This window comes from Sipha flava, unplaced genomic scaffold (assembly GCF_003268045.1).
Source record: "Sipha flava isolate LNK unplaced genomic scaffold, YSA_version1 121_pilon_pilon, whole genome shotgun sequence".
NCBI classification, from domain to species: Eukaryota; Metazoa; Arthropoda; class Insecta; order Hemiptera; family Aphididae; genus Sipha; species Sipha flava.
The window spans coordinates 333,126-349,671 of NW_020271747.1; the positions used below are offsets into that span (position 1 = coordinate 333,126).

General features: G+C 29.1%; 1 protein-coding gene across 1 annotated transcript in view; it reads left to right on the forward strand.

The window, feature by feature from the left end:
* Nucleotides 1–574: 574 nt before the first annotated feature.
* The window catches only part of LOC112694008 (zwei Ig domain protein zig-8-like), a 571,990-nt gene continuing 556,018 nt past the window's right edge, over nt 575–16,546 (forward strand). The window contains exon 1 of the mRNA XM_025569325.1: nt 575–1,242. The gene's annotated coding sequence lies outside the window, so the exon portion shown is untranslated. The remainder of the gene's footprint in view (nt 1,243–16,546) is intronic.

The following is a 16,546-nucleotide window of genomic DNA, read 5'->3' on the forward strand; positions in this document are numbered from 1 at the left end:
CAATCGGATTTTTTATATCGATTTCCTTGATGTAATCATATCATTTTGTCCACGGTTTCAACGACCGATGCGATGTCCAGTAAAACGAGTAATGCATTAGTTTGACCCAGACGATGCGCATTTTAAATTATTTTGTCGACGGAATGCCGAACAAACGATGATAATTTTAAAAGTAAGCAATGACGACAGCACCGATTCCCAATGCCACGTACTAACACGATATAGGTGCATCGTTAATGAACAGTAGTGTCTCGTTCGTTGCGATGCGCGGCGACGGGAGCGAGAGAGCTTCGGCAATATCCATGCGAAACGATCTTCCGTCTGGTTTTTGACTTTGATCATCCGATCGCTAGATCATCAGTGGCGGACTCGCGCTCACGAAACTTCGAACGGCGTAGGAGGGGGAGGGATCGACAGAAGATACGCGTGGCAGAGCGGTCCGAAGGAATTTTTAAGCAGCCGATAATTGGTGAGCGAGCCGCGCAGGCGCTAACTCTCCGGGGCCGCCGCCGCCGACTACGGCGACGCTCCGCGGCATCGCCGTCGCCACCGCCGCCGCCGCCACCGCCGCAACCAGCACCGCTACCACGGTCGCGCGACGGGCCAGCAGCTTGCCGGCGTCCGTCCCGAGTTTCCGTTGTGCGTCGTGTGAATCGCGTTCGCGACCGTTTATCGCCCCGTCGCCGTGTATGTGCGTTGCCGTTACCGTGTACGTTGAATCAACCGCGGACCAACAACCGTGCGATCCGCACACCGGTGCGTTCGCGGTGCTGAGCGGACGCGTTCCGATAGTTGCGCACCACTACCGCCGATAACCGTGTGCGCGTTCCTAGTGGATATCATTTTCTGTGTCGTAACCGAATTGAAAACCGGACTGTTTGCGTGCACCCCGAGAAGAGCGTCGCCGGACCGCGACCGGTCTCAGCCGACAATACGCGTCGCGTTGCGTTACCACGAGTGCCGATATTCCGCGTTCGGGCAGTGCGACCACGAGTCACGCAGTGCGCCGGAAAATAATGCGTGTCCGTCCGCGACGTCGCCGCTGACCACTGCCGTGTCGTCCGCAGACAACCCGCGCCAAGATCCGTCGTGTCCGCTTCGTCTTGGCGGTCGTCTTTTTTTCCCGTAACACCCCGCCCCCGCCGTCAACGCTCGTGCGATTGTGCGAACGCGTGTGGTCTCCGCTGGGTAGAGGATTACCGAGCTGAAGCCGTTAGCCATAGGAGGCGAGAAACCGTTCCGGTAAGCAAGCTTCTTTGTTACGATGACCATTCATAACCGTGCGGGAACAATATTGGTTCCGCGTCGGTTAGACCCCCCCACTTCAAGGTGCCCTCACGAGACCTGGTTGGCACCGGGTGGATGGTTGACGGTTCCCGATCAAACGTGATTTCGGGTGACATTACGACCGTGGTAGATGTCATCACGGTCCGTGTGGAACGCGAGCAGTGCGTGTGACGGATAACCCTCGAACATTTTGACGTGTCCGACAACTGAGAGAGTTCAACCGTCCCGATAAATGTTTTTGCGTAATACGTGTATATTTATATTTTTTATCTTGTGTTCGTACGCCGCAAGTGTCACGACGTGACGTTCACTCGTGTCGTTCTCCGACGCACACGAGGAATAGCCGTGTACCGATACCTATGTGTATCAAGGGCTTAGACAACCTCCCCCAATAATAATGAGATATTATTCAACAAAATCCCACAACAATTTAGTTTTCTTATATATTGTTTTGTTCTTCTGAACGTATTTAATTTTTAATATAATTTTTTTCCTGCGAGGATGGAACTTGCCTCAGTGCCCTCCCCCTCGATCCATTCACAACGAGTATCGATGCAAATGCATATTTTATCGCCATGTACTTAATCACGTTATTGTTTCGTTGCATTACGCGCGTATGTGTTTGAGTGGGTCAAACAAATTTCGATTGATATTCAAGTGTTATCTAAATGTGTCGAAAAAGTCGTGTCGCGGAATTGCGCGAAGCATCCAGTTTTATTGTTTTTAATTTATTTTGCGTAAAGTTAAGTGACACATATAACCGTTTACACAATTTATAAGATAATTACTACTATCGTCACGCAGTGGTGGGTACATAAAAATGAAAATTTAATTGACGAAATTGCGTCGAATATACGCTTCATCTGGATAGTTATTATCATATTAAACGATATTAAATACTAACATATATCACACGTACACATACACACGCAGAACCCTTGTCAAGTTAATCATTAATAAATATTATGGCGTTATAGGGATTATAAATGATAAGTTAAATAATTTAGTTCAGTTACAAAATATTACTTGAGAATCGACGTGAAATAAGCCTAAAACATCAAACTTGTAATTTATACTCGTACTTTGTTATCTAAATCATCTACTTCTACATAGATTGTGAAGCTAATATTGCTATGAAGCAATCAATTTGTTAATACCAACATGATTGTCATATTAAGTGTAAACATTAGTGAATATTTATTCAAATGAATACGTATGTCAAATTGTTTAACAATAGCAGGAGGTTTATATATCAATACGTATGTAAATAAATATATTCGTGCATTGTGTCTCAAATATTTTGGTATATTATTTTGTTTAAATCCAATACATTTTTTATATCATGTAAAAACCAGTGGTCTTCAACCTTTTTCGACCTGAGACTCACTTTTCTTACTAATCATTTTTCGCGACCCATATAAATTTCGTTAGCCATGAAAACCAAATAAAAAAATTAAAATTGTTTAATGTATGCCATTTTAGAAATGCTTTTCTAATTGAATAAATCAAAATTTATATTTTTTAGGTACTTAGGAAATATTTAATTTTTAATATAAGTAATGATACAAAAAAAAAATGCATGTTATGATACCGAAAAATGTATATGTTTTAATACACAAAAGAAATGAGTGCGATATTTGTCCTGGACTGTTTTCACACGAAATACCTCTATCTCAGCTCAATTTAACACAATGCAGTTTATAGATATATGAAATGTAAATGAGATTTATAAATTAAGTCGGGCTATCACTTCATTTGATTGTTCATTCTTTTTTTTTCTTTTATTTGAAAATTGAGGCTTCAACAGCAAATATTAACTATTTGATGTGTTAGGTGTTAGATTTAAAATTACAATATTTCATATGAAATATTATAAAGGTGAAGTTAGATGTAAATTAAGATTTACTAATATAATATTTGTGATACTTAATAATGTGACAATTTTCAGAGTTTGTTTTTCGCTAAATACTTTTACTATGTTGGATGTTCAGGTCGGTGCGTATTGAGGTAAATTGTGTACACTCCTCCACTATGTGTTCGACAGTTAATGATTAGTGGTAGGTGTTGCATATTGGTTTGAAGATTTTTTCTAATTAAGTATGAGTGTTTGAGAAAAAAGTGTTCATTCTAATCTTCTACAAATTTAAAATAGTACGGTTTTGGATTTATTCGAAAACATTTTTATGCAATATCATATGACGTAAATTATATAATATATATAATTGTAAATTTTTTAAATTTTAAACAGAAAACTCATTGTGACCCAAAATTTGGTCACGACCCACCAGTTGAAGACCACTGATGTAAGCAAATCTAATAATTTTATTTAATTTTATACTAATTCATGAATTATTTATATCGATGTATTCTAAATGAAGATATATAATAATAAGTAATATTAGATAGTCTAAATTTATACATAATCACAGTGCAATTCGTATATAATTGAAGTACTACAAATATGTTAACGTTTTTTTATTTTTTTTTATTGTTATTATAAAATGACATTTTTTACAGTGTTCGAACAAATTAACGGCAAATTAATGAGAGAAAAAATTACCTAGATAATTTGAGCCGTCGAATATCGGGAATAATTATAATTTTTTGTAGTTTGGTTTGCTTAGCTATTTCTATAAAAAAAAAAATTTACTGTGATAGAAAAACATTTGAATTTTTTTGTATACATATACTATATAGGTATTTGTATTTATAAAAAAGTTAGCACGTTATTCATACTTGTTTTAATTCTTAACTTGGCTAGATAAATAGCTAAATAAAAAATATAATTACTCAACAATTCTATACTGTTTTTATTTTTATTAATTAATATTTGTATGATTCTTTTTTGACAGCTCTTTATTTCGCTTCAGAAATTTTTGAAATATTTAATTTATCTTTAAGAACATACTACTTAATTGAAACACTAATTTCTAATACATGTGTGTTGAAATATACACTATCTCATCGATGTTGATTCGAAACCGTGTAAATGTTGATATAACTACCGTTAAAAATTGATATTGTTTATTGTGTTGTAATTCAAAAATAATTTAGATTACTTTTATAAACTATTATTTTTCAATACCTTTATCAAATAAAAACTATAAAAAAAAAAAAAAAAATCAACAGTGATTTTACAATACTTAAGGTACGACATTTTTTTTAATATTTATTCTTTGAATTTCTTTTATACTATTAAGCATATTTTATAATGTTAACTAAATTATTTATATTTAATATAGGTTATTAATTTCTTACTTTATATTATTGGGTATTGGTACAACAATGAAAAGAAAATATTAAGTTGATATATCCTTTTGAATACAATAATGAAAATAAGAGATTAGGGTAATGCATATTTTTGCATATAGTCGTTGATTCTGGGGTACGGGGTAAAGTATTTTTTTAAATACATGATATTTTATACTAAAATAACTAAACAAGTAGATAAGTGTTTGACTTAAATCAGCTTAAAAATAAATATAAATATCCGAACAAATTTTAATAGTTACTTTGTATTCGTATATTTACTGCTATAAAATCATTGATTGATGCCTGAAAATTGGTCGTAAATATAAATTAATGTGAAAGTTAACAGCATAGTTACTGATAAAACATAAAAGATGTTTAAAAGACACGAAAAGTATATATATAAATATAAGTGTGTCCATTATAAAATATTATTTAGGCACATAAAGAAGTTAATTTAAGATTCTATTTCAATTAGTTAATTGTTATTACTAATAACTAAAGGTTTGGAATTTTATAGCAATTAAAATTGAATAAATATGCGCTATAATATTACCTTAAAAATTGCTAAATAAGCTTTAAAAATATGCAAAAAAAAAAAAGGAAATTTATTATTTAATAATTTTGAACAAGCGCACGAGATGAAAGTGAACTGTCTGACTGTATAAAATGAATTCTACACTCGTTCGCTGATAATCGGTTATCAGTAGATTTAGTATAAATCTAAAAAAAAATCCAACAAAATCAGCAGATAACAAAAATTAGAACCAAATAACTAAAACGAAATTATCGTAATATTATAATATACCTACCTATATATCAGTGTTTCCCAACTTCTTTTATCCGCGGAACCCCAATATTTTTTCTATAATTTTAATACACACATATGTTTTGTACACTTAAATGAGTGGATTATCGGATACTTCTGGCACAAGAGTGTCATTAATATAAAAAAAACAATATGGCTTTAATATTTTATTTTGTTTATTACTATTACAATATTATATATGTAATATGAAAGCTTAAAATGTAATATTTGTTTCTTATTACCTCTAAGATAGATTCAATGAGAAGATTGGAATATTTCCATAGCTTTTTTCATAACTGTTTTTAAATTTGGAGTTATTCCTGAAAGTTGGATTCGTAAGTCCGGAGCCGCGTTCAGTTGATTTCAAAACATATTCTTAGTCTTTCTTTGTATACGCCGAATAGCTACAAACTCGCTCATCACATCGGGAAATGTATCAATTCCAGCTTTATGTTGAGTTCTATGTTCAAATCATAGTCCAAATCAAAATATTGCTAATTAATTTATGTTTTCCCAAATTTCTCACAGAACCCTTCAAGCAAGCTCACGGAACACCAGTTGGGACACTACTATATATTATCGCTGTAATTGTACAGTGTTGCATCAGAGTAATCGGTTATTTACTTAATCAATACATTTATAATTTCAATGAAAGTTTAATTTAAAATTTTGAATCTTAAAAATTTGATCAACAAAAATCAAAAAAATACGTTTACCAAAATACAATTTCATAAAATATGTCCGATTTTGATTAAAACACAGGTAAATGCAAAAAAAGCTCAAAAAATCCAAAAAAGCACCAAAAACTAAAAAATGTAAAATATGCAAAAAAAAGCAAAATAAAATTGTTTATTTGAGTTCTCTGTATCATGAAACACATTTTTAACTTACTCTGCTATTTTTTAAGCATCTCATAAGAAATATGCAAATGCTATAAAATCCCAACCCTGCTTATTAGTAATGTTATAAATTTCATATTTTTTACTCGTAATCTAAAAGCAGTTGGAAGTTTTTACATTTCAAAGTATATTAATTCTAACTGAATTAACTTCATAAATAATAAGAGCCATTGAAACTGCTTTTATTTCAACGTTTTTTTTTTTTTTTTTTTTCATAGTTTTATAAAATTTACTTAAGCTACATTATTAATTTTCATATCTGTAAAGTAAATTTAAATTAAAGTTTTGTTATTGTAATATTTTATAGAAATAAGATACCCTTATTTTAAATAGGTTAATATTTCTCAATCAAAATAAATAACTATCTACAATAGTAATAATTGACTTAATTGTACATCGAAATAGGAAAAAAATCGTACAGTACTAGGTATATTTATTTATTTTATTAGGTTAGTATCATAAACGATTAATATAATGTTAACGTCCATGTCACCGGTCCCCCACCATGAAAAATTTAAAAAAATTGTATTCAAATATTCTGTACGCAATTTTTATGAATTTATACGATAGTTTTCAAAATGTGTACGACGTTATTATTTGACTTATATCAAAAATACTGAAGAGGGGCCAGAGACATATGTCTCTGGCCCCTTAACATAAATAAATTAGTATTCTTTTTTTGAATTTAGTAAAACTCAAGAACCTAATTTGTATGAATTTGTACGACCATTTCCGGAATTTTTACGCCACCCCCTCCTGTAATATGCGAAAAACCCTTTTTCCCGTGTCCCCCGCCCGCCCCAAATTTGAAATCTAAACTTTTTCTTCCACAAACATTTTACACATAATTTTTATGAATTTGTACGACCATTTTCAGAATTTGTACGGCATCTATTTACCCGGAAAACCAAATTTTAAAAAAAAATCGTAAAAATTTCGGAAACGGTCGTACAAATTCATACAAATTGGGTTCTTAAGTTTTACTAAATTCAAAAAAAGAATACTAATTTATTTATGTTAGGGGGCCGGTGACATATGTCTCCGGCCCCTCTTCAGTATTTTTGATATAAGTCAAATAACAATGTCGTACAAATTTTGAAAACTGTCGCATAAATTCATACAAATTACGTAGAAAATATTTGAATAAAATTTTTTTAAATTTTTCGTGGTGGGTTACACAATATTCTGTGATATAATTGTGTATATTTTCAAATTAAATTTTATTATTAAAAATTGGCTTATTTAAAAAAAATTTAAAAGTTTAGATTTCAAAGTTGGGGGGGGGGGCAGTGACATGGACGTTTAATGTTATAGTAGTTAACGTAATAGAATTAGTAAGGTTTTATGAATTACAACTCTTATTAATATAATTGGATATTATTTATTACATTTATTTTAATTTGAAAGCACCTACTTATTCGATTTTAGATTTTAATTCAAATCTAAATTTAACATTTTTGGAAAATGTTATCTTAAAAAAAAGAAATTGCTAAAATTACTAACGATATTAAGTGAAATATAGGCAGATGAAATTACGCCACTTGATGAGTTTATGATTTGGTTTATTATTTTTAGTATTTAAAATATAATAATAAATATAATTTATATGTTTTATTAATATATATATTTATTATAAAACATAGTGCCTATATATAATATGTATATATTTGTTAAATAGAGACAAAAATAGGATCCAACCTATATTAACCTTTATAAATCAACTTTAATTTATGTTGTTTACAGTAACCATATTATTGGTTCAAATTGTTATTTATAATTTTTAATATAATATGAGTTTTGCTCACGTTTAATATTACTTAGCAGCCACTGTACAGAAATATATTTGAACAATGCGCACTCAATATGTTGTCATTATGTTTGTAAACTTTTTGTGATTTATAATGAGTTAGTAAAATCGCTGTACCAAATAAGTTTTAATTAATTCAGTTTATCAAATACTTGTATGTAAAAATCTGTTTAATTGCCAGTGTAATTCAATATTTTGAAAAATGTCGACCGAATATCAATTGAAACGCGATAAAAAATATTATTTATAGTAAATATATTACGAAGACAAGTTAATTATTAATCAAAAATAAATGAAATGGGAACATTTTACTGAGAAAAATAAATAAAACTATTACCGTATTAATATTTACCGAAACAGTAATAGTAAATATTTTCCATTTGATAATTTATATATTCCATTGAATTTGTACAAATAAGATAGTATATATATTCGTTCTTTTACTGCTCATATATTTTTTGTCCGTCCTTTATCTGTAAAATAAAAACAACACAAGGTGGAAAAAAATACAGAAAAATATTATTACAGCCGCTCTATAGGAATAAACCCAGCTCTGTATATGCTCTATATATTCTTATCTATTATTATTTTCTACATAGGTTTATGAAAAATATAAAGAAAATTTTCCAAAAAAGTTGTGGTAAGATTAAAAAGATTAATCAATAGACAGTAAATCTAAAATACGTTATATTTTATATTTTCGGAAAATGCCATATTCGATTAAATTATATATAATGTTATGATTCTTTAAATTATTATTGTTGAATAACATTAAAATTAATATTATTAACAATTTTACCCGTGATCAGTCGTGTAATGACCCCAAAAAAATAGGATAACTAAAGAAAAACATAATAATGTAAGGTGATAGTAGAGTTTTACCTCTAAGTCTTTTCTGACATTGTTAAATCACGTTATGATTTCAGTTCTGGTTAAACGTCTCTGGCTATTGAATATTGGGCTACTTGACAAAAGCGAGTTACGTGCACGTAGAATTTTATTCATCTTATACGTTGAGTGTAAAACGAGGATAAAAATATCTATTGCCGTGTATTTGAAGAATATATTTTCAAATACTTTTTATTTTTATGTCTTTACAAAATGTTGTATGATCGCAATTTTACAGAGTTTCAACAAATATAATCTTAAGTTATTCCGAGTTATTCTTCTCATCACTCACGTATTTTTTTTTCTTATGAGACATGATTTTTCTCTGGAAAGGTAAGGAAAGGTTGCTATCATTCAGCTAAAAAAATATTTGTTTATTTGTTTCTTATTTCAACCCAAAAACCACATTTTAGATATAGAAGAGCTATAGATTATATCACCATATTATGATATAACCTTTGGTCTAATGGATATCACCATATTATGATATCCATTAGACCTAAGGTTCTCAACCAGGGTGCCGCAAAAATATTTTAAATATATATTTATTTTTAAATGCCTTCATGAAAAATATATAGCACTGTGAGTAATAAAATAGATTATACTCTATGTCTATAGTATAAAACCTATTATGTATAATTAATTAGGTATATACAATATAATTTAATGTATTAATTATATAACACATATAATTTTTACTTAGTAATACTGAGATGTTCAATTTTAATTTTCATACTGGTTCAATTGCTATAGATTTGATGTGAACCATTTTAAAGTTATTTGCAGTGAAATACTTGTGACTTTCATCTTATCTTTATTGTTTATTAATGCTAAATAAAACCGAAGTTACAAAATATAAATTTAAATATACGATATATGACTATTGCGTATTCAGTATAAAACATAGAGTTTAGGGCATAGGTTATAGGGTGCCTCCAAATTTTTAGAAAATATAAAGGGTGCCGCGAGTCAAAAAAGGTTGAGAACCTCTGCATTAGACGGACAGGAGGGAGTGAATGTGGGATTGTAAGTCATCATCTTATATAATACGGTTTAACCAAATAAATTGCCTTGGTAAAATTTGGTTTATCTGAATAGTTTTATTCTATGAAAATTTTCGCAATTTTTTAATGTGTATTAATTTGTCTACGTGATATTTATATATATATATATATAAATACACGATTATATGTTATAAACTCTAAATGATTGAGGAAAACTATGTTTTTACGCCAAGGAATTTCAATGAAATCGGCCAAGATTGTTTTTAACTTTTGTCGGGATTAATTAATTTATTTAATATGCTAATCAGACATGTATAATTTGTTGGGTTGTTTGTTCATAAAATCCCTAACAATACAAAATTACTCAATTTTAACTACCATTATTCAGAAAAGGGTCACAGCGACGACAATAGTTGTTCGAATTTCAACACTACCTGCACCGAGGTATAATATTTTACTGTTAAACTAAAGGAAATAAATAATGTAAATATGAAGTCAAGAATTTGAAATATTATCCTTAGTTGCATGAAATCAGAGTTTCTATTTGTATATTTATGTCAAACTATATACAACAAAAATTGTTACCAGGAAATATTCAATTTCAAAAGTTTGATCCTTTATTTTCATACTCACCTACAATTGCCCTAAGACTTTCGTACGTTTATTAACATTTAAAACCTTTAAAAATTGTATTCTGTTTGAAATCAGGAATGTACTTATATTCTTGTGGTAGTCTAAACGTGATGCAATTTATTTATTATTTTATTTTGTTTTTTTTTTATACTTATTTCAACCAGGAGGATTGCTCCAATCATAAAAAACGAATGGTTTCTTGCAGAATACATTATTTTGTTCCTGGATTTAGACTGTATTTTTTTGAAATTCTCAACAGTTTTTTAACTAGATATTTAAGAAAAATTGATGAATAATAACATAAATAATATTTACGGAGTATGTCTTATTTTTTGACAGCATCAAACACTTCTTTTTGGTTGTAACTCATAATAACCGCAGATACTTTTTTATTTTGGATGTTTCTATGAACATTCTCTAATAGGCATAACATTTAGAAAATTATTTTTAAATTATTTATGTTGTAAATATATATTTTAAATATTCCTATATTTTTAGCCTTTTCTATAAAATATTCTTGATTCGACAGAAAATCTTAAATATTTAATACAAAGATCAAGTATTATTATTCTTATTTTTAGGAATAACAACGAATAATTCTATTCACAAGCATTTGAACATTCAAATGTTGAAAAAATTCAAAAATATGTAATATTTAAAACTCTCAATTTTAATGGTTAAAAATTAGGTAAGTACGTGAAAATTCTTCACAAATTTATTTTAATATTAATAAAATAAATAAATAAATAAATAAATAAATAAAAATACTGTAATGTGATTAAAAAAGCATTGTTATATACATTCAAACATTATATTTTGAAGAAATATGTTGAATTATTATAATATTTATATGAATTTTGATGATAAATATAATAATAAAAAATAATAATAATAAAAAAAATATAATAATAAATAGTTTTTGGTCTATAGCAATTTAAATATGTGCTGGATAAATACATATATAGGATACATAGTAGTTATTAAAATTGTTAAAATAAAATAAATTAAATCAAATTGCAAAAATTATAATTGTTTACGATTATTTTTCGTAAGTTTATTTTTTAAGTCTGTTTAACCAACGTGTGTTTGAATGTAGCATTGAAAACCCTATTCTTAGATATAAAGAAGCTGATTATCTAGTCCTCCTTCACTCAGAAATGAAAACAATAATGGAATTTATGATTATTTACAATATTTAAAAATAATTCACTTATATTAACGACACTTGTATCCCAACGCATTCATATACCTCACTCAACCCTTTTATTTCATGCAATTTTTATTTTTTTACTCTAATCTACAATAAAAAATGTATTGAAGTAATTTTATCACTACATAGAACACTCTCATACACGCAAATTATGTTACATAAAATATAAATCGAAATTGAATTAATTGAAAGAAAACGAACACGTTGTACCGTATTGACGATATATTTTATCATGCGTAATAAGATAGATTTTGAACGATTTACCAATACCATTATAGCGGCGTATAAATTGAATTAAAGTTTAGAATATATATTTTTAATGTGCAATCGTGTCGAATCATTGCTGCCGAAACTCGAAATTGCAGCTGTTCGCAAGGGAGTGATAGGTGATTATGTGTGATTCGTACCTATAACTATTGTGTTTAGACGTACTCCCTGTGGGTAGTCGAATTTATTAATTTACATGCACACACACACACGCACGCAAACGTGGTCAAATAATAGCTATATTCCAACTATAGGGTAACGGACGGATCCTTCTACCTATTTCGCCATTGTCCGAGTAGAAGAACTAACTAGAAATAACTCAAAAATTGATAGTCCTAGACTAGGAGACGGAGACGCTGAGAGTAAAATGTAGTGCATGGTAGTGTCCTTCCACGTCACTTACGATTTAATATTATATTATTACTGTCGAATTGATTACGTTTTAAACTTCATCTAGTCACTCACTTCGCCATCAACAATTCTCGTAAAAGTATTTTCCATTTGGCCGTCCCTCTAAAATATTTACGTAACGCACTGACAGAACAATAATACGGGTCTATTAAGTTCAATATACATATTTTCCAGTGATTATTTAAGTTGTGATGCCGTTTGCCGTAAAATGCAAACTTTTGATGGGAGAAGCACAACTGTTATAATATGATTTGGTAAAAAAAAAAAAAAAAATATATATATATATATATATAAATATAGTATATTAATTTGGGTTCTTAATCGTCTACATTATGCTCTGCATACCGAATAACTTGTGAATTATAATCGGTTTTATTCGGGCAGCATAATTTAATAGAACAAAAATAGTAAAAGACAAAAGTACGTATATGTATACACAAATCAACTTCGACACGAAATGTCAATCTACAATATAGGTAAAAGCTGTTTTCACAAAATATTTCAGTACTACATGGAAGTTTAAACTCTTCTTGTAATGTTTTATACAAATTATTATTTATTTCTATTCTTTTAGTTTTTTCTTATAGAAAATTACTCTTGCTCTGCGATATAAAATTTTACCTTAGTATACAGCAGTTATTAGAAATATTTTGCTATATTTATATTATGTATATTTTTTGTTGTATCTAGAAATTTAAAAAAAAAATTAAAAAAATGGATTAAATTATGTAACAGTTAATAATTGGTTGGTTTCAATAATCTTTAGTAATAATTATACTTTAGTTCCGCTCTAAGAATAAAACTTATATTTTGGGCAGATGTTTCCACTGTCTAATGATAAAATTAAAAAATCTGAAATATTTTGAAGGTTAAAGTGCGGACACGTCGAAAATGTCCCTTTTTATTATTGGTGCATGCGTAGTTACTTCGTCCAATATATCACATACACACTAACATGTAAATGATTTTTTTTCGTCCTGTCGTACTGACTGGTGGTAGTAGTCGCGGTGGTCTTAGCCCATTGCAAAAAAATGTTCTTTGAATATCGTTAATGATGATCGATTAAGTTCAGCCGATGACAGTTCGGAAGCAGCGGAGTTGTCTCTCCGAGAGCGCTTCTTCGCTATTTCTTCCTCGCACCGTCCAATATACGCACATGTACGTGTATACTAATACAAGCACACGTGTCTCTAAGTCTCAAGGGAATATGCAAATCGTAAAACCTAACTTTTGCGCGATTCAATTACCCTGACGGCCGTGTCACCACCACCATTGATAACGACGAACAGCAATACAACAGCATCATCGTCGAATATACATGTACAGTCCTTTTTTTTTCGTTCCCCGTTCACCCTAGCTGGGAGAATCTACCCCGCTTCCATTATCCCCGACGTCCATTATCCAGATAAAAAAGAAAAAAATACAGAATATCGTTGTCGTTGAGAACTCATACATGTACACGAACACGCGGTATCTTACGATCGTTTTTTGTAAAAACATTTTTTTTTTTATTTTTTCCTTTGTCCGTCATCATACACAGCACATCGTTTCAACTATGTATACTTTGCCGCCCAACCATATAACGTACATTATACTCTCTTGCTTATTTACATGCAACAAAATCAAGAGATTTTTTGTAATTCCAAGGACACTTGTTATATTTTATTTATATCGATTGCAGTACAGTTTCGTTAAATTATTAACACTTTTGTTGTACAATCTGCAGTTGTTAACACATTTCGTCGTTGCAATACTATTTTGTTCCTTCGATTGCTTAAATGTCGTATAAAGCTCATATTAGTGCAACTTTAACCATTACGCGTATTACCCTTAAGTACTGATATTGTTGCAGTCATCGCTTATCACCCCTGCGACCTCGCTGTTGTTCTAAACTATATGGATGGACGTTTTTCGGGCGTGTTTTTTTTTCTCGTACTAAATACACATACAATAGAATATTTATATATTCATGTATAGGTACTCACATGATGGTAATACCATGTAATCGATGAAATTAATTACTACGATGACGGAATTGTTCGAATATACGCGCTATATATATGCATAAACGTCAATTAAAGCTAATAATTGGGCGTTTTTTTAAATTTTTTCATATCAAACGTTCATCGTGATCACTGTTTGGAACATTGCGTCCATTCTGTTATGTCCAACACGAATATAAAAACGATTTATTTAAAGCCAAAATTCATTTTTTTTGCTTTTGAAATATTTGTATTTATAAATATTTCATAAAAATTATGTCATATAACGTTCTAAAATGGTGTGTAAAATATTTTTTTTTTTTTATTTTAAAAAAAAATTAACCGAGAAAATCAGTGATTACCTTTAAAAAATCAAAACTATGCCGAGTTCATAATACGATTTCAAATAATTTAAATTTTTTCATGATTTATGGTTTTATTTTTTTTCAACAAATCGTTGGCAATAACATGACATTCAGATATTGTGCATGATATTGAAATGCACGATGCAAGCAAGAGGAATTTATATTTTTACTGATATTTTTTCTAAGTCATTTTTATATCAGAATTTCTAAAAAAATGTTTTTGATGTGCCTTATTACGGAGTTAAATATTAAGTTCAGTTTTATTAATAACACAACATTTTTTATGAGGATACTAACCCGCATGTGTTGTATACGTCTAACACACGTACAACATAGAAAAATTTGAGTTCAATAGTCAAATTTGGTGATTTTAGCTTTAATATTAGTGTAAACTAACCTATAGTGAAATTTTAAGGGAAGACCATTATTTGTGATTTTTTGATAGGTTTCTTCCGATACTTTAATTTTTAAGCAAGTTATGAGTTTTTTTAATTTTAATATTTACATACTTATAACTCGCTTGTTGTACGGAGATAATATATGCAAGTATGAAGGTATCATAAGTTTATATTAATTTTAATTTTGTTTAGAAAATAGTAATATAATATAATATATTTATTTTTTTAATAAAGCGATGTTCTGGATGTTGAGGCAAATAATACTAAAAATATATAATGTCAAATACCTTAAACTGCAAAAATAAATAAAATAAATTTTATGTTAAATAATATTCTAATGATTTTATAAAATAATAACTGTTAAATATATTACAAAAAATAAACGTAACTTTTGTTCAGAGTAGTTGGATATATTTATAAATCAATATTAAAAGTCAACAAATTCAGTATTAATGTGTACATAATATAGTTATAATAATATTTTATACATTATTTTAAACTACACTAATACATACCTACTTAAAATATGTCAGTTTCTAAAAATACAATTTTCTAAGTTTTTCTCATAATATAATTAAATTGCAATATATAAGTAAAGTTACTTTTGTATTGAGTATAATGTGTGTTATAAATACAAGACTTTTTAAATACAAAAGTATATTTGATATTAATTATATAGGTTTTTTAAAAAGTTCAAAAGTATTTAATTTACTCAAGGAAAATTAATATTTTTGAACTCATGTTCTTACCAAATTCACTATACATTCTGAATATCAAAAAAGTAATAGTGTATTCATTTATTCCACTTTTATAGTTTTGACTTTTAAGTTACGTTGCTTATTATTTATGACTTTTAGGCGTACTATAATTGAAAAACAGAGTATTTGATTGTATATTATAATTTTTATCAAAATTGTCAGCAATAAAAAAATCTATAAATTAAATGATATATTTGATATGTGTTACACACACGCGCGCGTGCACACATTTTATTTTAAATTCAATGTGTATTATTTATCATTAAGTAGAGATATTGAATATTAATTAATATCGTATGGTATTCAAAATACACAAAATAAAAATTAGGAAAAATGAACAGTTCTATACGCATGGTAAAAAGTACATATGCAAGCAAGGCGATAAGAATTTCTAGCCACACAATTTGCGTATTTGTACGGAAAATAATAATTTTAGATTATTTTATTTCATAAGATTTTCTTATCATGAATTATTCTGTTTTCTGCTTATTTACAGGAGAAAACCGTTGCAAATCGAAATTATGATCATCCTGTAAATATATATATATATATATATATATATATATATATATATATATAT